General features: G+C 48.9%; 1 protein-coding gene across 1 annotated transcript in view; it reads left to right on the top strand.

The window, feature by feature from the left end:
• The window catches only part of LOC106609328 (transcription factor SOX-5), a 309409-nt gene that overhangs the window by 25816 nt on the left and 257788 nt on the right, over window positions 1–25805 (top strand). Inside the window, exon 2 of the mRNA XM_045721992.1 lies at window positions 25485–25546. The gene's annotated coding sequence lies outside the window, so the exon portion shown is untranslated. The remainder of the gene's footprint in view (window positions 1–25484; window positions 25547–25805) is intronic.

Consider the following 25805-nt stretch of genomic DNA (forward strand, 5'->3'; position numbering starts at 1 on the left):
CCCATGTCAGGGACAGGGCTCTAGTGTCTGCCACCATGTCAGGGACAGGGCTCTAGTGTCTGCCTCCATGTCAGGGACAGGGCTCTAGTGTCTGCCTCCATGTCAGGGACAGGGCTCTAGTGTCTGCCCACATGTCAGGGACAGGGCTCTAGTGTCTGCCTCCATGTCAGGGACACGGGCTCTAGTGTCTGCCACCATGTCAGGGACAGGGCTCTTGTGTCTGCCACCATGTCAGGGACAGGGCTCTAGTGTCTGCCTCCATGTCAGGGACAGGGCTCTAGTGTCTGCCTCCATGTCAGGGACAGGGCTCTAGTGTCTGCCCCCATGTCAGGGACAGGGCTCTAGTGTCTGCCACCATGTCAGGGACAGGGCTCTAGTGTCTGCCCCCATGTCAGGGACAGGGCTCTAGTGTCTGCCCACATGTCAGGGACATGGCTCTAGTGTCTGCCCCCATGTCAGGGACAGGGCTCTAGTTTCTGCCACCATGTCAGGGACAGGGCTCTAGTTTCTGCCACCATGTCAGGGACAGGGCTCTAGTGTCTGCCCCCATGTCAGGGAGGCTCTAGTGTCTGCCCACATGTCAGGGACAGGGCTCTAGTTTCTGCCCACATGTCAGGGTCAGGGCTCTAGTTTCTGCCCACATGTCAGGGACAGGGCTCTAGTGTCTGCCACCATGTCAGGGACAGGGCTCTAGTGTCTGCCCCCATGTCAGGGACAGGGCTCTAGTGTCTGCCTCCATGTCAGGGACAGGGCTCTAGTGTCTGCCCCCATGTCAGGGACAGGGCTCTAGTGTCTGCCTCCATGTCAGGGACAGGGCTCTAGTGTCTGCCCCCATGTCAGGGACAGGGCTCTAGTGTCTGTCCACATGTCAGGGACAAGGCTCTAGTGTCTGCCCCCATGTCAGGGACAGGGCTCTAGTGTCTGCCCCCATGTCAGGGACAGGGCTCTAGTGTCTGCCCACATGTCAGGGACAGGGCTCTAGTGTCTGCCCCCATGTCAGGGACAGGGCTCTAGTGTCTGCCCACATGTCAGGGACAGGGCTCTAGTGTCTGTCCACATGTCAGGGACAGGGCTCTAGTGTCTGCCCCCATGTCATGGACAGGGCTCTAGTGTCTGCCACCATGTCAGGGACAGGGCTCTAGTGTCTGCCCACATGTCAGGGACAGGGCTCTAGTGTCTGCCACCATGTCAGGGACAGGGCTCTAGTGTCTGCCCACATGTCAGGGACAGGGCTCTAGTGTCTGCCCCCATGTCAGGGACAGGGCTCTAGTTTCTGCCACCATGTCAGGGACAGGGCTCTAGTGTCTGCCCCCATGTCAGGGACACGGCTCTAGTGTCTGCCACCATGTCAGAGACAGGGCTCTAGTGTCTGCCCACATGTCAGGGACAGGGCTCTAGTGTCTGCCCACATGTCAGGGACAGGGCTCTAGTGTCTGCCCACATGTCAGGGACAGGGCTCTAGTGTCTGCCCCCATGTCAGGGACAGGGCTCTAGTGTCTGCCCACATGTCAGGGACAGGGCAATAGTGTCTGTCCAAATGTCAGGGACAAGGCTCTAGTGTCTGCCCCCATGTCAGGGACAAGGCTCTAGTGTCTGCCCCCATGTCAGGGACAGGGCTCTAGTGTCTGCCCACATGTCAGGGACAGGGCTCTCGTGTCTGCCACCATGTCAGGGACAGGGCTCTAGTGTCTGCCCACATGTCAGGGACAGGGCTCTAGTGTCTGCCCCCATGTCAGGGACAGGGCTCTAGTTTCTGCCACCATGTCAGGGACAGGGCTCTAGTTTCTGCCACCATGTCAGGGACAGGGCTCTAGTGTCTGCCACCATGTCAGGGACAGGGCTCTAGTGTCTGCCTCCATGTCAGGGACAGGGCTCTAGTTTCTGCCACCATGTCAGGGACAGGGCTCTAGTGTCTGCCACCATGTCAGGGACAGGGCTCTAGTGTCTGCCTCCATGTCAGGGACAGGGCTCTAGTGTCTGCCTCCATGTCAGGGACAGGGCTCTAGTGTCTGCCTCCATGTCAGGGACACGGCTCTAGTGTCTGCCTCCATGTCAGGGACAGGGCTCTAGTGTCTGCCACCATGTCAGGGACAGGGCTCTAGTGTCTGCCACCATGTCAGGGACAGGGCTCTAGTTTCTGCCACCATGTCAGGGACAGGGCTCTAGTGTCTGCCCACATGTCAGGGACAGGGCTCTAGTGTCTGTCCACATGTCAGGGACAAGGCTCTAGTGTCTGCCCCCATGTCAGGGACAGGGCTCTAGTTTCTGCCACCATGTCAGGGACAGGGCTCTAGTGTCTGCCCACATGTCAGGGACAGTGCTCTAGTGTCTGCCACCATGTCAGGGACAGGGCTCTAGTGTCTGCCCACATGTCAGGGACAGGGCTCTAGTGTCTGCCCCCATGTCAGGGACAGGGCTCTAGTTTCTGCCACCATGTCAGGGACAGGGCTCTAGTGTCTGCCACCATGTCAGGGACAGGGCTCTTGTGTCTGCCTCCATGTCAGGGACAGGGCTCTAGTTTCTGCCACCATGTCAGGGACAGGGCTCTAGTGTCTGCCTCCATGTCAGGGACAGGGCTCTAGTGTCTGCCTCCATGTCAGGGACAGGGCTCTAGTGTCTGCCTCCATGTCAGGGACAGGGTTCTAGTGTCTGCCTCCATGTCAGGGACAGGGTTCTAGTGTCTGCCTCCATGTCAGGGACAGGGCTCTAGTGTCTGCCTCCATGTCAGGGACACGGCTCTAGTGTCTGCCTCCATGTCAGGGACAGGGCTCTAGTGTCTGCCACCATGTCAGGGACAGGGCTCTAGTGTCTGCCTCCATGTCAGGGACAGGGCTCTAGTTTCTGCCACCATGTCAGGGACAGGGCTCTAGTGTCTGCCCACATGTCAGGGACAGGGCTCTAGTGTCTGCCACCATGTCAGGGACAGGGCTCTAGTGTCTGCCTCCATGTCAGGGACAGGGCTCTAGTTTCTGCCACCATGTCAGGGACAGGGCTCTAGTGTCTGCCACCATGTCAGGGACAGGGCTCTAGTGTCTGCCACCATGTCAGGGACAGGGCTCTAGTGTCTGCCACCATGTCAGGGACAGGGCTCTAGTGTCTGCCACCATGTCAGGGACAGGGCTCTAGTGTCTGCCCACATGTCAGGGACAGGGCTCTAGTGTCTGCCCCCATGTCAGGGACAGGGCTCTAGTGTCTGCCACCATGTCAGGGACAGGGCTCTAGTGTCTGCCACCATGTCAGGGACAGGGCTCTAGTCTCTGCCTCCATGTCAGGGACAGGGCTCTAGTTTCTGCCACCATGTCAGGGACAGGGCTCTAGTGTCTGCCACCATGTCAGGGACAGGGCTCTAGTGTCTGCCTCCATGTCAGGGACAGGGCTCTAGTGTCTGCCTCCATGTCAGGGACAGGGCTCTAGTGTCTGCCTCCATGTCAGGGACACGGCTCTAGTGTCTGCCTCCATGTCAGGGACAGGGCTCTAGTGTCTGCCACCATGTCAGGGACAGGGCTCTAGTGTCTGCCACCATGTCAGGGACAGGGCTCTAGTTTCTGCCACCATGTCAGGGACAGGGCTCTAGTGTCTGCCCACATGTCAGGGACAGGGCTCTAGTGTCTGTCCACATGTCAGGGACAAGGCTCTAGTGTCTGCCCCCATGTCAGGGACAGGGCTCTAGTTTCTGCCACCATGTCAGGGACAGGGCTCTAGTGTCTGCCCACATGTCAGGGACAGGGCTCTAGTGTCTGCCACCATGTCAGGGACAGGGCTCTAGTGTCTGCCCACATGTCAGGGACAGGGCTCTAGTGTCTGCCCCCATGTCAGGGACAGGGCTCTAGTTTCTGCCACCATGTCAGGGACAGGGCTCTAGTGTCTGCCACCATGTCAGGGACAGGGCTCTAGTGTCTGCCTCCATGTCAGGGACAGGGCTCTAGTTTCTGCCACCATGTCAGGGACAGGGCTCTAGTGTCTGCCTCCATGTCAGGGACAGGGCTCTAGTGTCTGCCTCCATGTCAGGGACAGGGCTCTAGTGTCTGCCTCCATGTCAGGGACAGGGCTCTAGTGTCTGCCTCCATGTCAGGGACAGGGTTCTATTGTCTGCCTCCATGTCAGGGACAGGGCTCTAGTGTCTGCCTCCATGTCAGGGACACGGCTCTAGTGTCTGCCTCCATGTCAGGGACAGGGCTCTAGTGTCTGCCACCATGTCAGGGACAGGGCTCTAGTGTCTGCCTCCATGTCAGGGACAGGGCTCTAGTTTCTGCCACCATGTCAGGGACAGGGCTCTAGTTTCTGCCACCATGTCAGGGACAGGGCTCTAGTGTCTGCCCACATGTCAGGGACAGGGCTCTAGTGTCTGCCACCATGTCAGGGACAGGGCTCTAGTGTCTGCCTCCATGTCAGGGACAGGGCTCTAGTTTCTGCCACCATGTCAGGGACAGGGCTCTAGTGTCTGCCACCATGTCAGGGACAGGGCTCTAGTGTCTGCCACCATGTCAGGGACAGGGCTCTAGTGTCTGCCACCATGTCAGGGACAGGGCTCTAGTGTCTGCCTCCATGTCAGGGACAGGGCTCTAGTGTCTGCCTCCATGTCAGGGTCAGGGCTCTAGTGTCTGACCCCATGTCAGGGACAGGGCTCTAGTTTCTGCCACCATGTCAGGGACAGGGCTCTAGTGTCTGCCCACATGTCAGGGACAGGGCTCTAGTGTCTGCCACCATGTCAGGGACAGGTTTCTAGTGTCTGCCTCCCTGTCAGGGACAGGGCTCTAGTGTCTGCCCCCATGTCAGGGACAGGGCTCTAGTTTCTGCCACCATGTCAGGGACAGGGCTCTAGTGTCTGCCCACATGTCAGGGACAGGGCTCTAGTGTCTGCCACCATGTCAGGGACAGGGCTCTAGTGTCTGCCTCCATGTCAGGGACAGGGCTCTAGTTTCTGCCACCATGTCATGGACAGGGCTCTAGTGTCTGCCACCATGTCAGGGACAGGGCTCTAGTGTCTGCCACCCTGTCAGGGACAGGGCTCTAGTTTCTGCCACCATGTTAGGGACAGGGCTCTAGTGTCTACCTCCATTTCAGGGACAGGGCTCTAGTGTCTGCCTCCATGTCAGGGACAGGGCTCTAGTGTCTGCCACCATGTCAGGGACAGGGTTCTAGTGTCTGCCCCCATGTCAGGGACAGGGCTCTAGTTTCTGCCACCATGTCAGGGACAGGGCTCTAGTGTCTGCCCACATGTCAGGGACAGGGCTCTAGTGTCTGCCACCATGTCAGGGACAGGGCTCTAGTGTCTGCCCACATGTCAGGGACAGGGCTCTAGTGTCTGCCCCCATGTCAGGGACAGGGCTCTAGTGTCTGCCCACATGTCAGGGACAGGGCTCTAGTTTCTGCCCACATGTCAGGGAGAGGGCTCTAGTGTCTGCCCCCATGTCAGGGACAGGGCTCTAGTTTCTGCCACCATGTCAGGGACAGGGCTCTACTGTCTGCCCACATGTCAGTGTCAGGGCTCTAGACTCTGCCCCCATGTCAGGGACAGGGCTCTAGTCTCTGCCACCATGTCAGGGACAGGGCTCTAGTGTCTGCCCACATGTCAGGGACAGGGCTCTAGTGTCTGCCCACATGTCAGGGACAGGGCTCTAGTGTCTGCCCCCATGTCAGGGACAGGGCTCTAGTTTCTGCCACCATGTCAGGGACAGGGCTCTAGTGTCTGCCCCCATGTCAGGGCTCTAGTGTCTGCCCACATGTCAGTGTCAGGGCTCTAGTTTCTGCCCACATGTCAGGGACAGGGCTCTAGTGTCTGCCCCCATGTCAGGGACAGGGCTCTAGTGTCTGCCCACATGTCAGGGACAGGGCTCTAGTGTGTACCCCCATGTCAGGGACAGGGCTCTAGTGTCTGCCCACATGTCAGGGACAGGGCTCTAGTGTCTGCCCACATGTCAGGGACAGGGCTCTAGTTTCTGCCCACATGTCAGGGACAGGGCTCTAGTGTCTGCCCACGTGTCAGGGACACGGCTCTAGTTTCTGCCACCATGTCAGGGACAGGGCTCTAGTGTCTGCCCCCATGTCAGGGCTCTAGTGTCTGCCCCCATGTCAGGGACAGGGCTCTAGTGTCTGCCCACATGTCAGGGACAGGTCTCTAGTGTCTGCCCCCATGTCAGGGACAGGGCTCTAGTGTCTGCCCACATGTCAGGGACAGGGCTCTAGTGTCTGCCCACATGTCAGGGACAGGGCTCTAGTGTCTGCCTCCATGTCAGGGACAGGGCTCTAGTTTCTGCCACCATGTCAGGGACAGGGATCTAGTGTCTGCCCACATGACAGGGACACGGCTCTAGTTTCTGCCACCATGTTTGGGACAGGGCTCTAGTGTCTGCCCACATGTCAGGGACAGGGCTCTAGTGCCTGCCCACAAGTCAGGGACAGGGCTCTAGTGTCTGCCCACAAGTCAGGGACAGGGCTCTAGTGTCTGCCCACATGTCAGGGACAGGGCTCTAGTGTCTGCCCACATGTCAGGGACAGGGCTCTAGTGTCTGCCCACAAGTCAGGGACAGGGCTCTAGTGTCTGCCCCCACGTCAGGGACAGGGCTCTAGTGTCTGCCCACATGTCAGGGACAGGGCTCTAGTGTCTGCCCACATGTCAGGGACAGAGCTCTAGTGTCTGCCTCCATGACAGGGACAGGGCTCTAGTGTCTGCCCCCATGTCAGGGACAGGGCTCTAGTGTCTGCCTCCATGTCAGGGACAGGGCTCTAGTGTCTGCCTCCATGTCAGGGACCGCGCTCTAGTGTCTGCCCTCATGTCAGGGACAGGGCTCTAGTATCTGCCCACATGTCAGGGACAGGGCCTCTGAGTCTATTAGGCTCCTGCTGTGTGTGTGGAGGCACCACCACTGTACCTCTCTGTGTGTTTACATTTAGGGCTTGTTCAGAGGATCAGCTGCATGGCTGTTCAAGCCTTGACTGAACAAATGTATTTACATAGCTGATCTAATAAACATGTACACAACATGGTGATAACTTGTTGTACAGTAAATAATGATTTGATAATGAGCATTGTGGTAACACATTATCATTAGATAGGACCTACACCAACAACAGGACAGTAATGTACCATTTTTAGTGAATTTGAAGTACTGTCTCTGAGCTCTGTAACAGCAGACAGTTAGTGAAGCTCACAGGAAACTTAATGCCACAGAGACATGGTTCCTGACAGATGATTTTCACACCCAGCAGACAGCCAGTGGAGAAAATAGCCCAGATGTGCCAGAAACACAATACTTATCATCACTGGGCTATAGCTCACAGTCACGCACATATTCACACATACGTAAAGGGGGTGCAAGTCATGAACTTCCTTTTTATGGGGTCAGCCCGTTATCCATCCAATGTCAGAAGAGACAAAGACCGTTCCATCATCCAGCTGTTGCTAATGACGCACACACGCGCGCACACACACACACACACACACACACACACACACACACACACACGCACACACACACACACACACACACAGCATATGTTTTACTATCCTTGTGGGGACCTAAAATTGATTTCCATTCAAAATCCTATTTTCCCTAACCTTAACCCCTAACCATAACTTCAACTCCTACACCTAAACCTAACCCTAACCCTAATTGCAACCCTAAACCTAACCGCTAAGCCTAAAATGGCCCTACAGGGGAGAATTTTCCTTGTTTTACTATTCTTTTGGGTGATTTCCGGTACCCACAAGGATGGTAATACAAGGATAGTAATACAAGCCCACACATATACACACACATCCAACATTACACCATTCCTAACCTACATGTGTTACACCTGGATTAGCTGTGTGTGTGTGTGTGTGAGAGAGAGAGAGAGAGAGAGAGAGAGAGAGAGAGATCAAACACACACCATCCATGCATGTATGGGATTCCTTCATCTCTCTCTCCTGTCCTCGCTTCCATTATCTAATATAAGAGACTAATCCTCTTGTGGTGTTAATCTGCTTTAACGAGGGTTTGTTACCGTGCTGAGATGGAATTAAAACCCTGGGTGGGGGAGGGGGAGGGTGTGTATGTGTGTTTGGGGGAAGGGGGACAGGGGAGGCTCTGACATACAATGCTAAGCTGTTATGTCTTCTCTTGTAGACCTATATCCTGTTTCTCCTCTCCTTCTCACATCGCCACTCTAGAACCAATGATAACTTTGCCAAATAATGAACTTCCAGCTAAATCATGTGATTATGTACAGTATTTGACTTAGGTCTGGTTAGTACGTGCATCGTGCTGTAAGTAGACCACATTCCCAGTCTGGATTCCTTATATGTGAAACCTACAGTGAAACTTACAATTCTAAATACTAAGAGTCATTTAATAGGATCTTTATTCACTGAAATCTGTGTTCTGCTCCCGTATGTCAAATCAGGATTTGTCCCATAGCTCTCCTTCTCATTATTCTGTTATTGTCCAGATTCAAAGTTGTCCTGTTGTGGTGTTGATTCAGAGCCTGATGTTGATGCTGTCTGTTATAAAGTCTTGTTGAGCTAGTTTACCACAGTAACAGACCCTACAGTACTGTCTTCTTTGGGACTAGTTAATGTATTCTCTGGATGTTTCCCAAATGGCATCCTATTCCCTATATAGTGCACTGTTTTCACCAGAGCCCTATCGGCCGTGGTCAAAAGTAGTACGCTATCATAGGGAATAGGATGCTATTTGGGATGTAGCCTCTCTCTGAGGTAAACTAAGGTCAGTTTACAGTCCCTCTATGTTACATGTCATCTCCATGATTTTTTCAGAACTAAGTTTGGTCATTTGGAACCTTTTAACTCATTAAGATATTAGTGACACATCTGGCTCTTAACGGCCACACAGTTAGTCTTTGTCTGGTCATCTGACGAGGAGAGAATGCTGCATACCAGATATTTTTGTCTGACTTTCTCCACGAGGTTCTGGTGTTCTCGTCGGTTCGGTTTTCTGATTGGTTCCTGTGTTGTTTTGACCAATCAGATCGTTGCCTATATTTACTGTACAAAGGACAAGACTGACTATGGAAATAAATATATATATATATATACAGTACCAGTCAAAAGTTTAGACACACCTACTTTTTTCAAGGGTTTTTCTTTATTTTTACTATTTTCTACATTGTAGAAAAATAGTAAAGACATCAACTATGAAATAACACATGGAATCATCTAGTAAGCAAAAAAGTATAAAATATATTACCCCAAGCAGACAGCTAAGAACCTCACAAATAAGTAGAGAAGTGACCCCCATCACACAGCTAAGAACCTCACAAATAAGTAGAGAAGTGATCCCCCCATCACACTGCTAAGAACCTCACAAATAAGTAGAGAAGTGATCCCCCCATCACACTGCTAAGAACCTCACAAATAAGTAGAGAAGTGACCCCCCATCACACAGCTAAGAAAATCACAAATAAGTAGAGAAGTGACCCCCCATCACACTGCTAAGAACCTCACAAATAAGTAGAGAAGTGACCCCCCCATCACACAGCTAAGAACCTCACAAATAAGTAGAGAAGTGACCCCCCCATCACACTGCTAAGAACCTCACAAATAAGTAGAGAAGTGACCCCCCATCACACAGCTAAGAACCTCACAAATAAGTAGAGAAGTGACCCCCATCACACAGCTAAGAACCTCACAAATAAGTAGAGAAGTGACCCCCCATCACACTGCTAAGAACCTCACAAATAAGTAGAGAAGTGACCACCCCCATCACACTGCTAAGAACCTCACAAATAAGTAGAGAAGTGACCCCCCCATTAAACAGCTAAGAACCTCTACACGGCTATTACACAGCCAATAAACATTTACATTTACATTTAAGACATTTAGCAGACGCTCTTATCCAGAGCGACTTACAAATTGGTGCATTCACCTTATAATATCCAGTGGAACAACCACTTTACAATAGTGCATCTAAATCGTTTAGGGGGGGGGTTAGAAGGATTACTTTATCCTATCCCAGGTATTCCTTAAAGAGGTGGGGTTTCAGGTGTCTCCGGAAGGTGGTGATTGACTCCGCTGTCCTGGCGTCGTGAGGGAGCTTGTTCCACCATTGGGGTGCCAGAGCAGCGAACAGTTTTGACTGGGCTGAGCGGGAACTGTGCTTCCTCAGAGGTAGGGAGGCGAGCAGGCCAGAGGTGGATGAACGCAGTACCCTTGTTTGGGTGTAGGGCGTGATCAGAGCCTGAAGGTACGGAGGTGCCGTTCCCCTCACAGCTCCGTAGGCAAGCACCATGGTCTTGTAGCGGATGCGAGCTTCAACTGGAAGCCAGTGGAGAGAGCGGAGGAGCGGGGTGACGTGAGAGAACTTGGGAAGGTTGAACACCAGACGGGCTGCGGCGTTCTGGATGAGTTGTAGGGGTTTAGTTGCACAGGCAGGGAGCCCAGCCAACAGCGAGTTGCAGTAATCCAGGCGGGAGATGACAAGTGCCTGGATTAGGACCTGCGCCGCTTCCTGTGTGAGGCAGGGTCGTACTCTGCGAATGTTGTAGAGCATGAACCTACAGGATCGGGTCACCGCCTTGATGTTAGTGGAGAACGACAGGGTGTTGTCCAGGGTCACGCCGATGCTCTTAGCACTCTGGGTGGAGGACACAAGGGAGTTGTCGACCGTGATGGCGAGATCATGGAACGGGCAGTCCTTCCCCGGGAGGAAGAGCAGCTCCGTCTTGCCGAGGTTCAGCTTGAGGTGGTGATCCGTCATCCACACTGATATGTCTGCCAGACATGCAGAGATGCGATTCGCCACCTGGTTGTCAGAAGGGGGAAAGGAGAAGATTAATTGTGTGTCGTCTGCATAGCAATGATAGGAGAGACCATGTGAGGATATGACAGAGCCAAGAGACTTGGTGTATAGCGAGAATAGGAGAGGGCCTAGAACAGAGCCCTGGGGGACACCAGTGGTGAGAGCACGTGGTGCGGAGACAGATTCTCGCCACGCCACCTGGTAGGAGCGACCTGTCAGGTAGGACGCAATCCAAGCGTGGGCCGCGCCGGAGATGCCCAGCTCAGAGAGGGTGGAGAGGAGGATCTGATGGTTCACAGTATCAAAGGCAGCAGATAGGTCTAGAAGGATGAGAGCAGAGGAGAGAGAGTTAGCTTTAGCAGTGCGGAGAGCCTCCGTGACACAGAGAAGAGCAGTCTCAGTTGTATGCCCAGTCTTGAAACCTGACTGATTAGGATCAAGAAGGTCATTCTGAGAGAGATAGCAAGAGAGCTGGCCAAGGACGGCACGTTCAAGAGTTTTGGAGAGAATTGAAAGAAGGGATACTGGTCTGTAGTTGTTGACATCGGAGGGATCGAGTGTAGGTTTTTTCAGAAGGGGTGCAACTCTCGCTCTCTTGAAGACGGAAGGGACGTAGCCAACGGTCAAGGATGAGTCGATGAGCGAGGTGAGGTAGGGGAGAAGGTCTCCGGAAATGGTCTGGAGAAGAGAGGAGGGGATAGGGTCAAGTGGGCAGGTTGTTGGGCGGCCGGCCGTCACAAGACGCAAGATTTCATCTGGAGAGAGAGGGGAGAAAGAGGTCAAAGCACAGGGTAGGGCAGTGTGAGCAGGACCAGCGGTGTCGTTTGATCGGAGCAAACGAGGATCGGATGTCGTCAACCTTCTTTTCAAAATGGTTGACGAAGTCATCCGCAGAGAGGGAGGAGGGGGGGGGGAGGAGGATTCAGGAGGGAGGAGAAGGTAGCAAAGAGCTTCCTAGGGTTAGAGGCAGATGCTTGGAATTTAGAGTGGTAGAAAGTGGCTTTAGCAGCAGAGACAGAAGAGGAAAATGTAGAGAGGAGGGAGTGAAAGGATGCCAGGTCCGCAGGGAGGCGAGTTTTCCTCCATTTCCGCTCGGCTGCACGGAGCCCTGTTCTGTGAGCTCGCAGTGAGTCGTCGAGCCACGGAGCAGGAGGGGAGGACCGAGCCGGCCTGGAGGATAGGGGACAGAGAAAATCAAAGGATGCAGAGAGGGAGGAGAGGATGGCTGAGGAGGCAGAATCAGGAGATAGGTTGGAGAAGGTTTGAGCAGAGGGAAGAGATGATAGGATGGAAGAGGAGAGAGTAGCGGGAGAGAGAGAGCGAAGGTTGGGACGGCGCAATACCATCCGAGTAGGGGCAGAGTGAGAAGTGTTGGATGAGAGCGAGAGGGAAAAGGATACAAGGTAGTGGTCAGAGACTTGGAGGGGAGTTGCAATGAGATTAGTGGAAGAACAGCATCTAGTAAAGATGAGGTCAAGCGTATTGCCTGCCTTGTGAGTAGGGGGGGAAGGTGAGAGGGTGAGGTCAAAAGAGGAGAGGAGTGGAAAGAAGGAGGCAGAGAGTAATGAGTCAAAGGTAGACGTGGGGAGGTTAAAGTCACCCAGAACTGTGAGAGGTGAGCCATCCTCAGGAAAGGAACTTATCAAGGCGTCAAGCTCATTGATGAACTCTCCAAGGGAACCTGGAGGGCGATAAATGATAAGGATGTTAAGCTTGAAAGGGCTGGTAACTGTGACAGCATGGAATTCAAATGAGGAGATAGACAGATGGGTCAGGGGAGAAAGAGAGAATGTCCACTTGGGAGATATGAGGATTCCAGTGCCACCACCCCGCTGGCTCGATGCTCTAGGGGTATGCGAGAACACGTGGGCAGACGAGGAGAGAGCAGTAGGAGTAGCAGTGTTATCTGTGGTAATCCATGTTTCCGTCAGCGCCAGGAAGTCTAGGGACTGAAGGGTAGCATAGGCTGAGATGAACTCAGCCTTGTTGGCCGCAGACCGGCAGTTCCAGAGGCTGCCGGAGATCTGGAACTCCACGTGGGTCGTGCGCGCTGGGACCACCAGGTTAGAGTGGCAGCGGCCACGCGGTGTGGAGCGTTTGTATGGCCTGTGCAGAGGGGAGAGAACAGGGATAGACAGACACATAGTTGACAAGCTACAGAAGAGGCTACGCTAATGCAAAGGAGATTGGAATGACAAGTGGACTACACGTCTCGAATGTTCAGAAAGTTAAGCTCACGTTGCAAAAATCTTATTGACTAAAATGACGAAAATGATACAGTACTGCTGGCTGGTGGAGTAGGCTAGCTAGCAGTGGCTGCGTTGTTGACTTTGAACGTGTAGCTGGCTAGGTAACCTCGATAGTTTCAGTACTACACCTTGTCATGATACAAAAGCAACTTTGTAGCTAGCGAACATAACACTAATCAAGACGTTCCTTTGTAATGTATTTAGTTTCTACAATGCTGCTCGTCGGTAATAGTTGGCTGGGTTTGGAAAAATGGCGTCGCGGGGGACGGAAATAGCTGGCTAGCTAACCTCGATAATTACTAACTACACAATTATCAAGCTATGACAAAGACAACTATGTAGCTAGCTAGCTAACACTGCACTAGTCAAATCGTTCCGTTGTAAAGTATTAGTATCTACAGCGCTGCTAGTCGGTAACGGTTGGCTAGCTAGCAGTGGGTTAATGATGACTAGGTGTGTTGACTAAGTCTGGCGTCGCGTCGCGGCTGGCTAGCTAGCCTCGATAATTACTCTAAACTACACAATTATCTTAGATGCAAAGACAGCAAAGACAACTAAGTAGCTGGCTAACTAACACTAACACTACACTAATCAAGTCGTTCCGTTGTAATGTAATAGTTTCTACAGTGCTGCTAGTCGGTAGAAGTTGGCTGGTTGGCTAGCTAGCAGTGTTGACTAGCTAGCAAAACAAATGATAGTTCCAGTAAGCGTAAACCAGATGGGATGGCGTACCGCTGCAGAATGCTGTGGTAGCCATGCTGGTTATTTGTGCCTTAAATTCCAAATAAATCACTGACAGTGTCACCAGCAAAGCACCCCCACCCCATTACACCTCCTCCTCCATGCTTCACGGTGGGAACTACACATACGGAGATCATCCGTTCACCTACTCTGCGTCTTACAAAGACACGGCGGTTGGACTCATCAGACCAAAAGACAGATTTCCACCAGTCTAATGTCCATTGTTCATGTTTCTTAGCTCAAATTTGGACTCATTAGTCCGAAGGACAGATTTCCAATGGTTTAATGTCCATTGCTCGTGTTTCTTGGCCCAAGAAAGTCTCTTCTTCTTATTAGTGTCCTTTAGTAGTGGTTTCTTTGCAGCAATTCGACCATGAAGGTCTGATTCACGCAGTCTCCTCTGAACTGTTGATGTTGAATTACTTGAACTCTCTGAATCATTTGGGCTGCAATTTCTGAGGCTGGTAACTCTAATGAACTTATCCTCTGCAGCAGAGGTAACTCTGGGTCTTCCTTTCCTGTGGCGGTCCTCAAGAGAGCCAGTTTCATCATTTCGCTTGATGGTTATTACAACTTCACTTGAAGAAACTTTGAAAGTTCTTGAAATGTTCTGCATTGACTGACCTTCATGTCGTAAAGTAATGACGGGCTGTCATTTCACTTTGCTTATTTGAGCTGCTCTTGCCATAATATGGACTTGGTCTTTTACCAAATAAGGCTATCTTCTGTATACCAACCCTAACTTGTCACAACACAACTGATCGGCTCAAACGCATTAAGAAGATAAGAAATTCCACAAATTAACTTTTAACAAGGCACACCTGTAAATTGAAATGCATTCCAGGTGACTACCTCATGAAGCTGGTTGAGAGAATGCCAAGAAGTTGCAAAGCTGTCATCAAGGCAAAGGGTGGCTACTTTGAAGAATCTCAAATATAAAATATATTTTGATTTGTTTAACACTTTTTTGATTACTACATGATTCCATATGTGTTATTTCATATGTATGTATTAGTAAAAATGGTAAAAATAAAAACCATTCAATTTGTAGTTTTGTCCAAACTTTTCACTGGTACTGTATATATATATATGTACATTATTATACTTTATTCCCTGTATATATAAATAAATATAAATGTGATTTGCCAATTGTGTTACCTTGAATAATAGTGTACAGTTCATGTACAAAAGTAAAGAGCGAGTGAAAGAGGAAGCCTTACTGGAGAGTAAGTAAAGAGTACTGAGTGGATATGAGGCCTAACTGAAAAAAGACAGAGAGAAAATAGAGTGAGAAAGATGTCAAGAGGAGAGAGAGGGGGAGTGCAGCGGAGAGGAGAAGAGAGAGAGAGCTGTAATTTATCGGGCCGAGAGAGGAAGTGAAATATGCTGTGGGTGTGTGAGTGTGACAGTTGAGATGAATGGAGACATCAGGAGGAGGGCGAGGAGCATAGCGGCCTTGTGGGGGTGTGTGTGTTTTATTCACCCTGTCAGACACACACCATGTTCAAGGGTTTCATTTCAGCCGTCTCCCTGTCTGCCCTGCCTATCACGGCTGTGTGTGTGTGTGTGTGTGTGTGTGTGTGTGTGTGTGTGTGTGTGTGTGTGTGTGTGTGTGTGTGTGTGTGTGTGTGTGTGTGTGTGTGTGTGTGTGTGTGTGTGTGTGTGTGTGTGTGTGCGTGCGCGTGTGTGTGGCCGTCAGTGCAGCTAATGGGCACACTGAGCAGAGTAACAGGTGGGGAGATGGCAGAAGTCCTCTTCTCTTCTCGTCTCCTCTCCTCTGTCTGGACAGTGGACTGCTCTCTCCATCCTATCGTCTCTTCTCGTCTCCTCTCCTCTCCTCTGTCTGGACAGTGGACTGCTCTCTCCTCTCCTCTCCTCTCCTCTCCTCTCCTCTCCTCTCCTCTCCTCTCCTCTCCTCTCCTCTCCTCTCCTCTCCTCTCCTCTGTCTGGACAGTGGACTGCTCTCTCCATCCTCTCCTTTCCTCTCGTCTCCTCTCCTCTGTCTGGACAGTGGACTGCTCTCTCCATCCTCTCTGGGCCATATAATGTAACACACAGAGCCTTGTGAACCAAGTGGACAGTACAGTCAGAGAAAGAGAGAGAAGGCAGGAGTAATTCACATTGAGTCATTCATTCTTGTTAATAAACACTCTAAGCATATACACTTTATTCCCTAACTCATACATCATTCAGAGAGCTCTAAATCTACCTTTGTTTTCTATAGGCCAGTTTTCCTGCTCCATGGCAACATGGTAATAATATCAGACATTAAACTCTAGACCCCACCATTGCATTACACTAAAACTCTATAGTGTGTTTTGATTACAACATAAACATGCTTACACTGATTTACATTGTACAGCAGCTCTCATTACTACTGTATGAAGTGCGGAAGCGTCCATGCTGGGAAGCGGTGATGGAGTGTGTGTTGATTTAATGACACATGACCATGTCAGTGGAAGCATTCGTGGGCTGTGCTTCTGTAGTGACACTTTACTTGTTCTACTCTTGTACTTCTTTACTTCTCTTTTTCTGTCTTATTCAATCGTGCTATACGGAATCCTTGGGACGTTCCTACCCCATTGAAGTTGAAATTTAAAATGGTTAAGGTAAGGGTTATGGTTATCATTATGGTTAAGGGTAAGGGTTAAGGTTAGGGTTTAGGGTAGGGACATCCCAAGTATCCCGGAAAGCACTGACCCGTACTCTATCCCACCTCTTGTGCCCGATCTTTCCTTCCATTTTTTTTACGATTTACTATTGTTCTTCTGTCTATTGCAGTACCAGTCAAAAGTTTGGACATGCCTACTCATTCCAGGATTTTTCTTTATTTTGTCTATTTTCTACATTGTAGAATAATAGTGAAGACATCAAAACTGTGAAATTACACAAATGGAATCATGTAGTAACCAAAAAAGTGTTAAACAAATCCAAATATATTTTACATGCCCAGAGTGTGCAAAGCTGTCATCAAGGCAAAGGGGGGCAACTTTGAAGATTCCAAAATATATTTTGATTTGTTTAAGAAAAATTGGTTAATACATGATTCCATGTGTGTTATTTCATAGTTTTGATGTTATTCTACAGTGTAGAAAATAGTAAAACATAAAGAAAAACCCTCGAATGAGTAGGTGTGTGCAAACATTTGACTGGTGTTGTATATAGAGCAGTGTTTACTGGCTGTGTGATAGCTGTGTCGACGTTCTTAGCTGTGTGATGGGGAGGCCACTTCTCTACTTATTTGTGAGGTTCTTAGCAGTGTGATGGGGAGGCCACTTCTCTACTTATTTGTGAGGTTCTTAGCTGTGTGATGGGGGGTCACTTCTCTACTTATTTGTGCGGTTCTTAGCGGTGTGATGGGGGGTCACTTCTCTACTTATTTGTGAGGTTCTTAGCTGTGTGATGGGGGGGTCACTTCTCTACTTATTTGTGAGATTCTTAGCTGTGTGATGAGGGTTACTTCTCTACTTATTTGTGAGGTTCTTAGCAGTGTGATGGGGGTCACTTCTCTACTTATTCATGAGGTTCTTAGCTGTGTGATGGGGGGTCACTTCTCTACTTATTTGTGAGGTTCTTAGGAGTGTGATGGGGGTCACTTCTCTACTTATTTGTGAGGTTCTTAGCAGTGTGATGGGGGTTACTTATCTACTTATTTGTGAGGTTCTTAGCTGTGTGATTGGGGGGGGGGTCATTTCTCTACTTATTTGTAAGGTTCTTAGATGTGTGATGGGGGGTCACTTCTCTACTCCATCTTTTCTTTTTACTCTATGTGTGTCCCTTCATTTTCTTCATGTTCTGTGTATTCTTCCTGTTCTGTGGTCTATTATTCTTCCTGAGTGCGTAGGGTGTGTGGTTGTTTTATGGTTTGTAGCTGCTGTTGTCTTTGGTCCTTTAATAAACTCAACTGGAGGACAACTAACATTGTGGTCATGGTCCATCTGGAGTACAGTAGCATGTTTACCTTAGTCTTTGATCTAAGGTCAGTTTTGCATTTACCCTCCTTGTGGTTACGTTTAGGATTGGGGGAGGGTAAGTTGATTCTAGATCTGTGGTTAGGGGCAACTTCTCCTAGAGAGCCAACCAGAGAGATGAGAGGGAGTGGGGGACAGATCAAATGGACCAATCAGATGAGAGGAATCAGCGAGCAACAGCAGACAGAGACTAAACATCGTAAGACAGGAAGGAAGCTGCTGTGTCTGAATTACACAATGTAGTTACAACCCACACCTAAATATTTACCACTATCACCACGCTAGCCCCACCGCTCCCTGTCCCCTGCTCCATGATTAGAGGGTTAGGGGATTTATGTGTGTGTGTGTGTGTGTGTGTGTGTGTGTGTGTGTGTGTGTGTGTGTGTGTGTGTGTGTGTGTGTGTGTGTGTGTGTGTGTGCATACGTATGTGTACATAAATGTGTGTACATAGTGCCATGTGTGTGCGTGCATATGTGTGTGGGTGTATGTCAACAGGGTTAGTCCTGTAGGGACCGCCTAGGTGAACAATAGGCCTTTCATTGTGTCCCGAAAGATCCAGACCTCCAGACAGGAAACCTCAGTCAGTGGCCCAGACGGAGTATCCCAGACCGGTCGGAACCCGGGGGTAATTTGGCCTGCAGGTCTGGAGCTCACTCACTGGATGTGGGGTGGTAACAGAGGACCAGCAGTTGGTTGGATAGGGAGGGCTGGTGGGGGATAGGTCTGAAGCTGTGGGCTAGGGGGTGGACTAGGGGGGTGACTTGGAGGTATGTGGGCTGGACGAGGGTAGGCCAAGGTGTTTTGGGGTGAGGTGAGGTGTAGATAATTGGAGGGAGGGTAGCAGTACCGCAGAGTGTGTGTATGCCTGTGTGTGTGTGTGTGTGTGTGTGTGTCTTTCTCTTTCTCTCCGTCTCTGTGTGTGTTACACAGATTGGATGGAGGACAGGTAGAAATCCTACGTAACAGATGCGAGCCAGAATCTCTGTTCTTGATTGCACTGAGCCCCAGTCAGCAGATGTTTAATCACTCTTATTGTATTAGCGGTGAAATGAATAGGCAGATGTGTTGCTGATTGTTATGATATTACAGTAGTCCGATTACGCCAGTGATTAAGGACGTAGGTTTTACCCAGCTGGAACTGAGCTGCTGCCCCTGCCATAGTCTCAGTTAATCCTTCTACCCCAAACAAATCCCTCTGTCATCCCTGCGATTCTGGGAAGAGGTTACACAAGCCACATACACACACACACAAGGGTACACACATTTTACATTACATTTGACATTTTAGTCATTTAGCAGACGTTCTTTTCAGAGCGACTTACAGTATTGAGTCCATACATTTTCGTACGTTTTTCATACTGGTCCCCCTTGGAAATCGAACCCACAACCCCGACGTTGCAAGGGCCCACCCCTCCTGGGCCAGCTGTGGCTCTCATGTATGGTTTATAATACCAGGTTGGCCACTGCTCACAATGGTCATGTTTATCTGATCCTTATTAAAGACCTGCTCACAATGGAACAGAAGGCCTGTGTCCTCTTTTTGTCCTCTCTTTCTCTTTCTCTCCTCTCTTTCTCACTCTCTCTCTCTGTCTTTCTCTCTCTCTCTCCTCGCTCACTCGCTCTCTCTTTCTCTCCTCTCTCTCTCTTTCTCTCACGCTTTCTGTATTTGTTTCTGTGTTTGTTTCAGGAGCCCGATAAAGTTGAGGTGTGTGTGATTGTGTTTATCCAACAATAGTGGTTGTGCTCTAAAGGGGACTAGCCTGCCCTCCACAGGTTATATCCCCTCTCCCCACCACGACAAAAATAACATTTATTACTATAAACTGGGTTGTTCGAGCCCTTAATGCTGATTGGCTGACAGCCATGGTATATCAGACCTTATTCCACGGGTATGACAAAACATAGATTTTACATAGTAACCAGTTTTATAATAGCAATAAGGCACCTCGGGAGTTTGTGGTATATGGCCAATATACCACGGCTAAGGGGTGTATCCAGGCACTCCTCGCTGCGTCGTGCATAAGACAAGCCCTTAGCCGTGGAATATTAGCCATATACCCCACCCCCTCGTGCCTTATTGCTTAAATAGACAAGGGGCAGGCAAGAGACAGGTCGAGCACAGGCAGAAGTTCGCAAACAGGTCAGAGTCAGATGGATGCAGGACGGCAGGCAGTCTCGAGGTCAGGGCAGGCAGAATGGTATGGCAGGCGGGTTCAGGGCAAGCAGAAAAGGTCAGAACCGGGAGGACTAGAAAACAGGGACTAGAAAAACAGGAGTATGGAAAAACACGCTGGTAGGCTTGACGAGACAAGACAAACTGGCATCAGACAAACAGAAACCGCAGGTATAAATACACAGGGGATAATGGGGACAAATGGGAGACACCTGGTGGGGGGTGGAGACAAGCACAAGACAGGTGAAACAGATCAGGGTGTGACAGTTAGATGCTACTGTCACTATTAACATAGACTCTATCTTAACATGAACGTGTAAGCAAGTAAACAATAGTAAATAACAAAGTACAAAGTAATAAAAAGATATTTGAAAAGTACTGAGTAATACGGAGAGAGGGTCTGTACACTTAGCTGTAGTCATTCTCCTAAACCTCTGTCAGTGTTGCTGACAGTGTTAGCAGATGGTAGTCCATTGGTGCAGAGCAGTGGAGGCTGCTGAGGGGTGGACGGCTCATAATAGTGGCTGGAACGGAGTGAATGGAATGGTATCAAACGCATCAAAAACATGGTTTCCATGTGGTGGATACCAGTCCATTGACTCCATTCCAGCCATTATTATGAGCCGTTCTCCTCCCAGCAGCCTCCGCTGGTGCAGAGAGGCATGACACTGATGGTTGCTTCCCTTCATGGTGTACTGTATGTCCCTGTGTGGCTTTGGAGCATGCTTCCCTGTTCCAATATGATTTACTATGTATTAGCTATGTATTCAACTGTACCAATGCAACTCCAATCCGTCCAAGGCAGATCAGTGATTATTACTTTAAGCGAGGGTGGAAATAAGGATTCATTTGGCATTTTCACTATGTAAACAGTCCCCGGTCTCTCTCTGCGGATGGTCACGTATTGTAATGATGCTGGTGGTTCATAACAGGAGCTGGAGGAGAGGTGTATTGTAATGATGCTGGTGGTTCATAACAGGAGCTGGAGGAGAGGTGTATTGTAATGATGCTGGTGGTTCATAACAGGAGCTGGAGGAGAGGTGTATTGTAATGATGCTGGTGGTTCATAACAGGAGCTGGAGGAGAGGTGTATTGTAATGATGCTGGTGGTTCATAACAGGAGCTGGAGGAGAGGTGTATTGTAATGATGCTGGTGGTTCATAACAGGAGCTGGAGGAGAAGGTGGCACAATGAGAGCATGGTGCCCTCGTGCCAAGTCTTTTCAGTTCATGGAAAGTGTGTGTGCATACGTGCGTGTGTGTGCGTACGTCCAATGTCCATACGTGCGTGCATTTGCGTACACGTTTGTGTGTGTGTGTGTGTGTGTGTGTGTGTGTGTGTGTGTGTGTGTGTGTGTGTGTGTGTGTGTGTGTGTGTGTGTGTGTGTGTGTGTGTGTGTGTGTGTGTGTGTGTGTGTGTGTGTGTGCTGGTGTGTATAAGTGGCCATTGTGCTGCAACCATAGAGGAGATGAAGAGTGTATTGTAACACAAAGCCACCAGCTCAGCCCAGACCAGTCAGACCTATTTGGCATGCACCTGGCATCTCCTCAGACGTGGGACATTATTAATTGCTAATACATATTTATGTGGCACAAATTTGCCATTTGTTTATGCATAAAATTATCAATAGCGGTAGGGCGCGTAGCCAGAGAAAATTGTGACCTTTTTAAATAGTAATAAATGGAACCGTGTGTGTGTGTGTGTGTGTGTGTGTGTGTGTGTGTGTGTGTGTGTGTGTGTGTGTGAGGTATAGTCTGAGCAAGTGTTATCTACATGTCTGAAAGAGAGATTGTTTTTTAACAGAAAAGATGGTGGGATTTTGTTCTCTTTGTTTGGAAATGCGAGAAAGAATTTGCCAAGAGTAGAGGCGAGTGTAGGCTGATAATTGGTGAGTCTATTTATGTGTGTGTACAGTGAGGGAAAAAAAGTATTTGATCCCCTGCTGATTTTGTACGTTTGCCCACTGACAAAGAAATGATCAGTCTATAGTTTTAATGGTAGGTTTATTTGAACAGTGAGAGACAGAATAACAACAACAAAAATCCAGAAAAACGCATGTCAAAAATGTTGTAAATTGATTTGCATTTTAATGAGGGAAATTTGACCCCTCTGCAAAACATGACTTAGTACTTGGTGGCAAAACCTTTGTTGGCAATCACAGAGGTCAGACATTTCTTGTGGTTGGCCACCAGGTTTGCACACATCTCAGGAGGGATTTTGTCCCACTCCTCTTTGCAGATCTTCTCCAAGTCATTAAGGTTTCGAGGCTGACGTTTGGCAACTCGAACCTTCAGCTCTCTCCACAGATTTTCTATGGGATTAAGGTCTGGAGACTGGCTAGGCCACTCCAGGACCTTAATGTGCTTCTTCTTGAGCCACTCCTTTGTTGCCTTGGCCGTGTGTTTTGGGTCATTGTCATGCTGGAATACCCATCCACGACCCATTTTCAATGCCCTGGCTGAGGGAAGAAGGTTCTCACCCAAGATTTGACGGTACATGGCCCCGTCCATCGTTCCTTTGATGCGGTGAAGTTGTCCTGTCCTCTTAGCAGAAAAACACCCCCAAAGCATAATGTTTCCACCTCCATGTTTGACGGTGGGGATGGTGTTCTTGGGGTCATAGGCAGCATTCCTCCTCCTCCAAACACGGCGAGTTGAGTTGATGCCAAAGAGCTCCATTTTGGTCTCATCTGACCACAACACTTTCACCTAGTTGTCCTCTGAATCATTCAGATGTTCATTGGCAAACTTCAGACGGGCATGTATATGTGCGTTCTTGAGCAGGGGGACCTTGCGGGCGCTGCAGGATTTCAGTCCTTCAGGGCGTAGTGTGTTACCAATTGTTTTCTTTGTGACTATGGTCCCAGCTGCCTTGAGATCGTTGACAAGATCCTCCCGTGTAGTTCTGGGCTGATTCCTCACCGTTCTCATGATCATTGCAACTCCACGAGGTGAGATCTTGCATGGAGCCCCAGGCCGAGGGATATTGACAGTTCTTTTGTGTTTCTTCCATTTGCGAATAATCGCACCAACTGTTGTCACCTTCTCACCAAGCTGCTTGGCGATGGTCTTGTAGCCCATTCCAGCCTGGTGTAGGTTTACAATCTTGTCCCTGACATCCTTGGAGAGCTCTTTGGTCTTGGCCATGGTGGAGAGTTTGGAATCTGATTGAATGATTGCTTCTGTGGACAGGTGTCTTTTATACAGGTAACAAGCTGAGATTAGGAGCACTCCCTTTAAAACCGGTTGAGGACAGGCATTCCGCTAGCGGAGCCAACATCCAATGGAACAGCAGGGCGCGAAATACAATACATCAAAAATCTAATAATTTCAGTTTCTTCAACATATGACTATTTTACACCATTTTAAAGATACACTTTAATGTAACCACATTGTCCGATTTCAAAAAGGCTTTACAGCGAAAGCAAAACATTAGATTATGTTAGGAGAGTACATAGACAAAAATAACCACACAGCCATTTTCCAAGCAAGGAGATGTTTCACAAAAACCCAAAATACAGCTAAAATGAAGCACTAACCTTTGACGATCTTCATCAGATGACACTCCTAGGACATTATGTTACACAATACATGTATGTTTTGTTCGATAAAGTTCATATTTATATCCAAAAACAGCATTTTACATTGGCGCGTGATGTTCAGAAAATGTATTCCCAGCAAAACCCCGGTGAATGAGCACATCAATTTACAAAAATACTCATCATAAACGTTGACAAAATATATAACAATTATTTAAAGAATTATAGATACACTACTCCTTGATGCAACCCCTGTGTCAGATTTTAAAATAGCTTTACGGAGAAAGCACATTTTTCAATATTCTGAGCAAGCTATACAGATACCCGCCAAGTTCTGGGGTCAACTAAACTCAGAATTAGTATTATAAATATTCTCTTACCTTTGCTGATCTTTGTCAGAATGCACTCCCAGGACTGCTACTTCCACAAGAAATGTTATTTTTGTTCGAAATACTCCATATTTATGTCCAAATACCTCCGTTTTGTTCATGCGTTCAGATCACTATCCAAAGGCATAATGCGCGAGCGTAATTCGAGACACGAATAGTCTAAATGTTCCATTACCGTTCGTAGAAACATGTCAAACGTTGTTTACAATCAATTATTAGGGTATTTTTAACGTAAAAATGCGATAAATTCCAACCGGACAATAGCGTATTCATTCCAGGAGAAAAATAAGGAACGGTGCGCTCACGGGCTAGCGCATCACCAAGCCCTTTGTCCTCAGGCAGTCCACTCATTGACTGAGCTACTATTCTCTGCCCAGTAACAGGAGAAGGAGGAAAAAACTTTCTAAAGGCTGTTGACAGCCAATGGAAGCCTTAGGAAGTGCAACGTGACCCCACAGACACTGTAGTTTCGATAGGGATTCAAAAGAAGAACTACAATTCTCAGATTTCCCACTTCCTGGTTGGATTTTTGTCAGGTTTTTGCCTGTCATATGAGTTCTGTTATAATCACAGACATCATTCAAACAGTTTTAGAAACTTCAGAGTGTTTTCTATCCAAATCTACTAATAATATGCATATTCTAGTTTCTGGGCCCGAGTAGTAGGCAGTTTAATTTGGGTACGTTTTTCATCCTGCCGTGAAAATACTGCCCCCTATACCTTAACAGAGTGTGCTCCTAATCTCAGCTCGTTACCTGTATAAAAGACACCTGGGATTCAGAAATCTTTCTGATTGAGAGGGGGTCAAATACTTATTTCCCTCATTAAAATGCAAATCAATTTATAACATTTTTGACATGCGTTTTTCAGGATTTTTTTGTTGTCATTCTGTCTCTCACTGTTCAAATAAACCTACCAATAAAATTATAGACTGATAATTTCTTTGTCAGTGGGCAAACGTACAAAATCAACAGGGGATCAAATACTTTTTTCCCTCACTGTATGTGTGTGTATGTGTGTGCGTGTGTGTGTGTGTATGTATGCATTTGTCCTGTGCCTGAATGTGTGTATGAGTGACTGTGTGTTTCTTTGAGTGTACACAGTGTGTATATGTATATGTTTCTGTGCTGTCTGTGTATTTGCGTGCATACTATTTGTGTATGTGTGTGTATTTGAGCATGAGTGTGTGGAGGGCAGAGTAGAGTGTGTGTAGTTCAGTCTGCGCCTCGCTGCAGGTGACTCCACTATCCTCCCTCGCCTATGCTTGACCTACTGGGCACGCTCAGTCACACTCAACTCAATAACTAATAAATTAGTCCCATTTCAAGTGACTCGTCCCCCTTTTTGCAAACACATTTACTTCCTATTAATGGCTGATCTCCTGAGCCAGCAGCCGAGGCAGAGTGGGATGGCAGGCTGGCTGTATTAACATACAGATTACAGAGGGCTCTTCACTGGGAAGTGACATATACTTACAGACAGGCAGGCAGGCAGGTACGCACGCGCTTGCGCGCACACACACACATCCTGGAGTCACTGGCTTTCTCCCTTTTCTCTCTCCTCTCGCTCGCTTTCATCTTCTGTATGTTATGCACCTGTAGCGACTGACTATGCATGTCTGTTTATGTACATCTGTTTTGCGTAACTTGTCTAATTCATGCTCTCTCTCTCTCTCTTTTCCAGGGTGCAGCCTCTCTCTGATGGGTATCCAGTCCACCAAGTCATCTCTTCAGGGACGTTAGTAGGTCAGCTGCTATTTTCATACTTCTGAATCCCAAACACACCCTTATTCAACCCTCCCTAGGTCCCTACTGTCCACACTTACTCTCTCTCCCCTAGTTCTGTAGTGTACGGCTTAAAACACACTTCCCTAAAAGACCTTCAGTGAACCAATGTAGTTGTCGACTAAGTTATAGATTGACTTATTAGGTAAAGAAGACAGGGGGTTGGTGGAGACTCTGCAGAGGGGCTTGATGGTGGTGAGTTTAAGACAGTGTTTCCCAG

The sequence above is a fragment of the Salmo salar genome, chromosome ssa07 (assembly GCF_905237065.1).
Source record: "Salmo salar chromosome ssa07, Ssal_v3.1, whole genome shotgun sequence".
In the NCBI taxonomy this organism is placed as follows: Eukaryota; Metazoa; Chordata; class Actinopteri; order Salmoniformes; family Salmonidae; genus Salmo; species Salmo salar.